Below are 9,505 nucleotides of genomic sequence, written 5' to 3'. Positions count from 1 at the left end.
TTTGTGGACACCCTATCTATGTGAGGGCCTTAAAAATGAATGGTTTGGATCACCCAAATAATGTGGCCCCCACTGTATTTTAAGCTAGTGGGTAGATAACTTATCTACACATGTGTGTAGGATATATATATATATATATATATATATATATATATATATATATATATATATATATATGAGAATAGAGTTCCTAAAGTGTCACCTCATATAGCTTATATGAGGTGGCGCTCACAAAACATAAAAGGGCCCACATTTTTGGGGTGATCCAAACCACTCATTTGAAAGGCCCTTAGATAGATATGGTGCCTACAAAAAATCAGGTCCATAGGATCATCATAACCCTTTCATTCTTGGAGGTTAAAATGGGCAGATTTATGGAGGTTTATACCTATCCATTTCAACCTCCACAAATGAAAGGGTTATGATGATCCTATGAAGTTGATTTTTTGGGCACACCCTATCTATGTGAGGGCGTATCAAATGAATGTTTTGGATCATCCAAACAAAGTTGGCCCCTTATGTTTTTAAGCGCCACCTCATATAAGCTATATGAGGTGACACCTTAGGAACTCTATTCTCTATATAGCTTATATGAGGTGACGCTCACAAAACATAAAGGGCTCACATTTTTGGGGTGATCTAAGCCACTCATTTGAAAGGCCCTTAGATGGATATGGTGCCTACAAAAAATCAGGTCCATAGGATCAGCCTAACCCTTTCATTTTTGGAGGTTAAAAATGGGCAGATTTATGGAGGTTTATACCTATCCATTTCAACGTCCACAAATGGAAGGGTTATGATGATCCTATGAAGTTGATTTTTTGGGCACACCCTATCTATGTGAGGGCGTATCAAATGAATGTTTTGGATCATCCAAACAAAGTTGGCCCCTTATGTTTTTAAGCGCCACCTCATATAAGCTATATGAGGTGACACCTTAGGAACTCTATTCTCTATATAGCTTATATGAGGTGGCGCTCACAAAACATAAAGGGCCCACATTTTTGGGGTGATCTAAGCCACTCATTTGAAAGGCCTTTAGATGGATATGGTGCCTACAAAAAATTAGGTCCATAGGATCAGTCTAACCCTTTCATTTTTGGAGGTTAAAAATGGGCAGATTTATGGAGGTTTATACCTATCCATTTCAACCTCCACAAATGGAAGGGTTATGATGATCCTATGAAGTTGATTTTTTGGGCACACCCTATCTATGTGAGGGCGTATCAAATGAATGCTTTGGATCATCCAAACAAAGTTGGCCCCTTATGTTTTTAAGCGCCACCTCATATAAGTTATATGAGGTGACACCTTAGGAATTCTATTCCCTGTATAGCTTATATGAGGTGGCGCTCACAAAACATAAAGGGCCCACATTTTTGGGGTGATCTAAATCACTCATTTGAAAGGCCCTTAGATGGATATGGTGCCTACGAAAAATCAGGTCCATAGGATTATCCTAACCCTTTCATTTTTGGAGGTTAAAAATGGGCAGATTTTTGGAGGTTTATACCTATCCATTTCAACCTCCACAAATGGAAGGGTTAGGGTCAAGCGGTTAAAGAGCCGCTTGAACCTACTCTGGTTGCTAATGGATAAAAATCCTCCTTGTTGGCAATCATTAATATCCAAGATCTTTCTAGTAACTAAGGTTAGAAGAGAATCACTATTTAGTCGGTTGCTCTCCTTTTTCTTTTTGGTTTAGTTTCCTCCTTAATGAGTTACCTTCTTTAACGCTACTAATTGTGTTTTTTTAGTTTCAATAGTTTTCTTGGTGAGATCGGTGATATTTTAATGCTTTTCTTTCCTTAACTTGCACAAATTACTCAGGATCATTAAAATATCAGTGTTACTGGCGATTTCAGTCAACTACAAAAAATAAAACATCTCTCATGTGCACCCTCAAAAACAGTAGGGCCCACATTTTTGTGAGTGATCCAAACCGTTCATTTGTTGGGCCTGATGTAGGTTGGTGGGCCAAGAAAACGTTCTCCATAGGATGTTCCTAACCCTTCGATTTGTTGAAGTTTAAAATGGATGGAGCAGTATGTATAAAAACTTCCCTATTGAGAAATTTTCTGGGCCCCCTATCTACAACAAGGTCCAACAAAGGAACAGTTTGGATCACCCAAAAAATGTAGGCTCTGATGTCTTTTGGAGTGGGGGTTGCACGTGCATGCCCTAGCCGACACCATATAATTTCTCATTAGAAATCAACTTGACTGTCAATCTAGACCGTTGCTTCAGTGTATTCTCACTGCCCATTTGACAACCACAAGTTGGATGGTTAGACTAGTTCCCTTGGGAGCAAAATTTTATCTTCATGGATTCAGATCTTTACATGGAGTTTGTTCTTTCTTCCTCTTCTTCTTCTAGATTCTTCAATCTGTTCCTCTCAGTCGTATTCCAGCATGTATTTTTCAGATTTCGTTTTTAGTATCTTAACTTTGTTTTGTGAGAGAGAGAGAGAGAGAGAGAGAGAGAGAGAGAGAGAGGCTACACACTCGTGTAGCTAACTTAGCTACACCGACGGCTTAAAATACAATGAGCCCACATTGTCTGGGTGATCCAAACCATTCATTTGAGGGGCCCTCATTGATAGGGTGTCCCTAAAAAATCAGCTCCATAGGATCATTCCAACCGTTCAAACTGTGGAGGCAAAAAATGACAGATTTGTGAAGGTTTTTACACGTCCATTTTTGCCTCCACAAATCGTAGGGTTGGGATGATCCTATGGAGCTGATTTTTTTGGGCACAACCTATCTATGTGAGGGCACCTCAAATGAATGGTTTGCATCACCCAAACAATGTGGGGCCCACTGTATTTTAAGCCGTTAGTGTAGCTAAGTTAGCTACACGAGTGTGTAGCTATATATATATATATATATATATATATATATATATATATGAGGAAAGTCTTGGTGAGCTTAAGCTCACCAAACTTATGGTGAGCTTAAGCGCCCAATCACATTGGGGCCTACTTTGTTAGGATGATCCAAAGCATTCATTTGAAAGGCCCTTACATAGATGGGCTATGTACCAAAAATCAGCTCCATAGGATCATCCTAACTCATCCATTTGTGGAGGTCAAAATGGGCAGACATTATTTGTCCACAAATCTGCCCATTTTTGTCCTCCACAAATGAAGGGGTTAAGATGATCCTATGAAGCTAATTTTTGGTACACACCCTATCTATGATAGGGCCTTGCAAATGAATGGTTTGGATCACCACAGAAAATGTGGGACCCATGTGATTGGGGCGCTACTTATGGTGAGCTTAAACACTTTCCTATATATATATATATATATATATATATATATATATAATTAAGAGGAATGCTAGATTCACGGGCGCCCTTACAAAATAAGAGGGCAAAGGGCGCCCTCATTGGTCAAATACAGTTAAAGATGGCACAGAAAATTACAATCATAACTATAATTAATGGTTTTTGAGCAATAAGGGGCGCCCTTTGCTCCTTATTTTGCATGGGCACCCTTCAGTGTAGCATTTCCCCTTTTTTTATTAGCTTTTTGTTGCTGTTAAAATACTCAACAACCTATCAACATCCCAACATCCAAACAAAAGTCACATCCAAAAAAAAAAGTGTAAAACAAAGTTAGTGCCATCATTAGAATATGGTAGTGGGGATATCAGTTCCTTATTAAAATTGTAAAGAAAGAAAAAGATCATGTACAGCATGGATGCCCTGCCAAGTGTACCATGACGATCGGGTTCTTTTATATTGTTGGCTATCTTAAAACCCTGCCTATTGTTTTCGGTCCCACTCTAATAGGACATAGACCTAGGGGTGGCAATGGTTCGGTTTCGGTTCGGTTCGACCCCCAAACCGAACCGAACCGAAATTTGAATCGGTTTGGTTTTACCAAACCAAAACCGAACCAAAACTGAATTTTCGGTTCGGTTCCGCCAATTTTGCCACCCCTTACTCATAATAATTGGAAATATTCAGTTTCGGTTCGGTTTGATCCCCAAACCGAACCAAACCGAAATTTGAATCGGTTTGGTCAAACAGAAACCGAATTTTCAGTTCGGTTTAGGCTCGGTTCCGGTTCGGTTCGGCCAATTTTGCCACCCCTACATAGACCATTGATTTGGCCCGATAAAAAGAAAAGAAAACTTTACATGTATTTCAGCTATCCATTTTTGAACGTACGCCTCAATTCTGACTGATAATTCTGTTCGGAACCGGACCTGGACCCACTGGATCACCATATGATGCTCCCATCAGATGAACGGTCCTGATCATATCACTATAATTAGAGTATAATTCTTGTGTCGTATGAATTCCATGCAAAACAGCCTTTTTTTCAAAGATTGAGGTTTTTTTGTAATATGGATGCTAAAAAGGGTCTTGTTAGTAATTTAATAAGATATCTCTTAATCAGGGCTAAATTGTACGGTCTCTTTGAACCATGGTTGTTGTAGAATTCTATTCACGCAGTCCACTGGACCTCCTAGTCAATTAGCGATCTGCAGCAATCCAAACTGTTCATCTCTCTCTCAGTCAAACTTATAGGCACTAAGTCGGACTTGGGACACCACTGTACAGTCCGATTTGCCTGTAGGCCAAAACTCAAAAGACCACATTGGCTGTCTCATGATGTTCTACAAGATCGATGATCCTGATCTCACATAAGAGATCGTCGAATAGATCGCCACCATTGATCTTGGTGGTATTGTGCCTAATTGATCTAATAGATCAAAATTCATCCTTATCTTTGGTTGTAGTTCATCCAAAATGGGGCCCACCAGATGAGGTAAAGATCATCAATTCGGGTGATCCCCACATGCTACCTTATCCCTTTCATCTTTCACTATCAGTAATGACAGTGTAAGACGCATCTGACAATAGAGATTTTATATATATATATGTTGTGTGGTGTCCTTATAGAAACCTCAAACCTCTATATAGATTGGTGGGTTAGGATTATCCAAGGTATATCACTGTTGTGTCCCATACAAATGAACGGTGTGGATCATCTTCCAAAATGGGCCCTACTGTACTTTTTGAAAAGCGCTCACACATCAAAATGGTAACAAAACTCACAAAATAGACTCCACTTGATTGGCCTTGTAAAAAGGGCCCACTTAAACATCAGTACTTTTTTAGCAAACCGATCACAATGAGTCTATTTTTTTCTCAATCAGACGAGGAAGGACCACCGTGTACAAAAGAGCCCCAAATCATCAAAATGACAGAAATATCCCTAGTTTAGACCGTACCCTCATGGCTTTGTTACTTGCTTTTCCGGTTTGAAAAAAGGACGGTCAATCGAAAAACAGAAACGAGAAGGCGATTGGTGGAGAAGCCACAAAAAAAACCCTACTATCTTTTCGGAGAGTGTTAAATTCGCCCCCTTCTCTTTCCTTCTCACCCTCCCTTAGTCTAAAAAGATAACAATAAGGGGGTTGGTCCGGGAAAGAAGGGGGGGGGGAGTAATTTAACACTTACATTTCTTTTTATCTCAGCCATCTTAATCTCGTATATCTAAAAAACTACTATCCACTGTCCTTAGCCCTCGAGATCTTCTTAGGCTCTTTCAATTTTCAAAAGCCCTGGAAAAAAGCAGCAGATAAAATGACCAAAATTACCCTCAAAAGCTTCCCCACAAGAGTGTCCTTACGAGGGTATTTCCGTCATTATTGAAAATGACTCTAGATATTTTGGAAGCATACCTTTTCCCTTTTTTACGACGTTTTATTACCATGTACAACTCAATTTTCGGGCTCTGGGACATGTAAGAAAAGGTAGTGCTGTGGGGTGACAGTAGCTCGATAGATAGATATACAGCTTAAGTTAAGAGTTAAGACCAAGAGAAAAAAAAAAAAAAACAGGAAAAAAAGCCTAGAGAGAGAGAGAGAGAGAGGAGTAGAGAGAGAGAGAGAGCACTTTATTACCTTTTTCATGTTGCACGCATCCATGGCAGAATAGTGAAGGGGTACAGGGTGCTACAACGACGGTATAGAGAAGAAGAACAAGCAAAAGGAGAAGAAGAAAAAGCCCGACAAAGTTGTAATAGAGAGAAAGAGAGGAGTATTCTAAAATGGGGGGGTTGTTTTGTTCAGATGCATGTGCCTAGCAAAGTGTTTTGTGTCTCAAGTCCAATAGAAGAGTCCAATAGAAGAGGAGCTGAGATCTGGTTCTCTGTTTCTTTTCCTGCTTTTCTTGTTGGTGGATAACAACTCATTTCATTAAATACTCTTTATCCTGGGTTTTTGTTTTAGATGAAGGGGACGGTATTTTTCTTGTTCATGGATAACAACCCATTTCATTGAATACTCTTTATCCTGATTGGAAAAGGGTTCAACCTTCAAAACCCAGATTTATTTTCCCCTGTTCTTCCTGGGTGTTGTTGGGTTTGTGTTTTAGATGAAAGGGATGATATTTTTCTTGGTCATGGATACCAACCCATTTCACTGAATACTCTTTGTTCTTATTGAAATAGGGTTCAAGCTTTAAAACCCAGATTTATTTTCCTCTGTTCTTCCTGGGTTTTGTTGGGTTTTTGTTTTAGATGAAGGGGGTGATATTTTTCTTGTTCATCGATAAAAACCCACTTCATTGAAAAAAGGGTTCAAGCTTCAAACCCAGATTTTATTTTCTGCTGTTCTTCCTGGGTTTTGTTGGATTTATGTTTTAGATGAAGGGGATGCCCTTTAATTTGCAGGGGAAAGGGGGTGTGGAAGTATCAAATAGTTCAGTTTCAGTTTCAGTTTCTTCAGAAAAGTGGGCTAAAGAACCAACCTCTGTTCTGGATAATCAAAGAAGCCCAAGTTCACCAACCTCCACATCAACCCTGTCTTCTTCCGGCGTGGCAGCTGTCTCCGACAATCCGCCGGCGGCCGGCGGCCGGAATGATGAATGGGCATCGGATCTGCACCCGATTCCGGCATCGTTTTCCGGTGAGAAATGTGGGTTAGGGATGGAAGAGTGGGAGAATATCATATCGGATCCTGGGTCCTCACCAACCCATGAACAGTCCTTTTTCCGTTGGTTTATGAATGATTTGGAAGACCCTTCTCAGGGTTTGAAACAACTGTTACAAAGTGGTTGTTCATTTGATTTCGAAAATGGGACTAGTTTCGGATCCGAAGTGGATCCAAGCTTTGGATTCGAGTCCGGAGTTTCAGCCCCGATGGTGAGTCTGAATGCTGTCAATCCTGTTGATTTTACTGCTTTGAGCCACAACAGCAACAGCTTGGTTGCAGCCCCTTGTTTTGGTAATAACACTCCATCTAATCATCTTCCCTCTCTACCTTCAAACTCTTTTTATCAACAACTTGAATTCATGGACCAAAAGCCCCAGATTTTCAATCCTCATACAGTACTAAACCAGCAACAAGCTCATCCTTCTCAAAACCCATCATTTTTTCTACCTTTATCTTATGCCCAACAGGAACAAAACCCTCCTCTTCCTCCTCAACCCAAACGCCATCAACCCTCAATCATAGACCCAACTTATCAGATCCCCAAAATCCCGTTCTCGGATTCAGGCCAAGGCCTTTTACTCAGGCAACACCAGCATCAGAACCAGAGTTTTTCGCAATTACAACACCTTCCTCATCAGCTCCACCAGAGGCCAATGACAAAACCAAGGGCTACGGCCGAAGAACTAGCCCATCAACAGGCCATGGTGGACCAGCTCTTCAAGGCGGCCGAGCTGATAGAAACAGGGAATTTAGTTAACGCGCGAGGGATATTGGCGCGGCTCAATCACCAGCTCCCCCTTGGCAGAAAGCCCCTCCAGAGGGCAGCTTTCTACTTTAAGGAAGCTCTGCAACAACTCCTCAACAACACTAATCAAAACCCATTAACCACCACTTACCCTTTAGACACTGTCTACAAAATCGGCGCCTATAAGGTGTTCTCTGAGATCTCTCCATTACTCCAATTTGCGAATTTCACCTCTAATCAAGCCCTTTTGGAAGCCCTTGATGGCTTTGGCAGGATTCATATCATTGATTTTGATATTGGACTAGGTGGGCAATGGGCTTCTTTTATGCAAGAACTCTCGATCAAACGCGGTGGCGCCCCATTGCTCAAAATAACCGCCTTTACATCATCCTCCCACGACCCCCTTGAGCTCGGCCTCACCAGAGAAAACCTGTCCCAATTTGCCGCCAATCTCAACATCTCATTCGAACTCAACGTTTTAAATCTCGACACAGTCGACCTGCCTGCAATCCTCACCATGTTCGAAAATGAGGCAGTTGCAGTGAATTTCCCAGTTGGGTCATCAATTCCATCACTCCCCTCTCTGTTAAGGCTCATAAAACAGCTTTCCCCAAAGATTGTAGTCTCAGTAGACCGCGGTTGTGATCGTAGTGATCTTCAATTCTCCCACCACTTCCTCCATTCCCTCCAATCATACACTGTTTTAATCGAGTCACTCGATGCCACGAACATGAACTCCGACGTGGTACAAAAGATTGAGAGGTATTTGATCAAGCCAAGAATTGAGAGCATAGTCTCAGGGCGGCATAGGGCAGCCGACAAAATGGTGCCTTGGAGGACTCTATTTGCTTCGGCCGGGTTTATGCCCCTACCCTTCAGCAATTTCACAGAGACACAAGGGGAATGCCTTGTAAAGAGGCATCAAGTGAGGGGTTTTCATGTTGAGAAGCGCCAGTCATCGCTTTGCCTCTTTTGGCAGAATGGAGAGCTTGTCTCAGTATCAGCTTGGAGGTGCTGAGGAGCAGCCTTTTTTTACAGGCATGTTGTTATGTACCCTTGCAAAAATTTCTGTTTTAAGGTGCCACTTGACTTATTTTACACTCTCTAGCTTTAATTGAATAAATCTGAAACCTGTTGTTGTTCTTTAGTGGCACCTGTTTTTTTGTCTGCTTTCCATTTTATTGCCTGTGGTGGCTCTGCTCTTCTCATTGTCATGTCTTTTTGCCAGATTATTTCCGAGTGAAGAACATTTGAGAAACTGGGAATTACAAAATTAGTATTGTGGTGTTTCGATGTTGTCATTTGAGAAGCACAGCACTTGCTTTGTGCTATGGTGGTGGTGGATTGTACACTTAACATGAAGGAAAACAAATGTAGAATTTAATGTCTCAAAATTTGGTTTACTCTTGTGGGGGTTTCTGTGGATAATTCTTTCTGATATCAGCTTGGTTTGATTTCTACTCTAAATGCATGTGTTGCTGACATGTTTTAATTCATATGAATATCAGTTGCTTCTGATTTGCTCTTGGTTTTGTTTTTGGGTACTCATTTAAAGAGAAAAAATAATAATCTTGTGCTACATTTTGTTTACTTCCAAGTGACGATGGAAAATATTAACTTAGAAGAAAGAACCTTCTGTCATACTTAGTTGAATGGTCATAACCCCACCTCCATGTAGCACGTCTTTGTGAGATCTTATTTGGGCAATCATTGATCTAAGATTGACAATCTAGATTGATGAATGAAATTACATGTGAAATTACTGGAGTTACCCGTTAAACAAAATGAACAGTAAAAAGTATAAGGG

At 40.7% G+C, this 9,505-nt stretch overlaps 1 pseudogene across 1 annotated transcript; it reads left to right on the top strand.

The window, feature by feature from the left end:
* Window positions 1–5,841: 5,841 nt before the first annotated feature.
* On the top strand, window positions 5,842–9,223 carry LOC143885019 (scarecrow-like protein 6 pseudogene; annotated as a pseudogene). Its single transcript, XR_013253114.1, has 2 exons — window positions 5,842–8,736; window positions 8,927–9,223. The product of XR_013253114.1 is annotated as a scarecrow-like protein 6 pseudogene (transcript).
* The last annotated feature ends 282 nt before the right edge of the window (window positions 9,224–9,505 follow it).

Source organism: Tasmannia lanceolata, unplaced genomic scaffold (assembly GCF_043159265.1).
Source record: "Tasmannia lanceolata isolate RefF3 unplaced genomic scaffold, GAP_Taslan_0.1 ptg000008l, whole genome shotgun sequence".
In the NCBI taxonomy this organism is placed as follows: domain Eukaryota; kingdom Viridiplantae; phylum Streptophyta; class Magnoliopsida; order Canellales; family Winteraceae; genus Tasmannia; species Tasmannia lanceolata.
The sequence above is the reverse complement of the archived record's forward strand: the minus strand, read 5'-3'. Positions and strand labels throughout refer to the sequence as shown.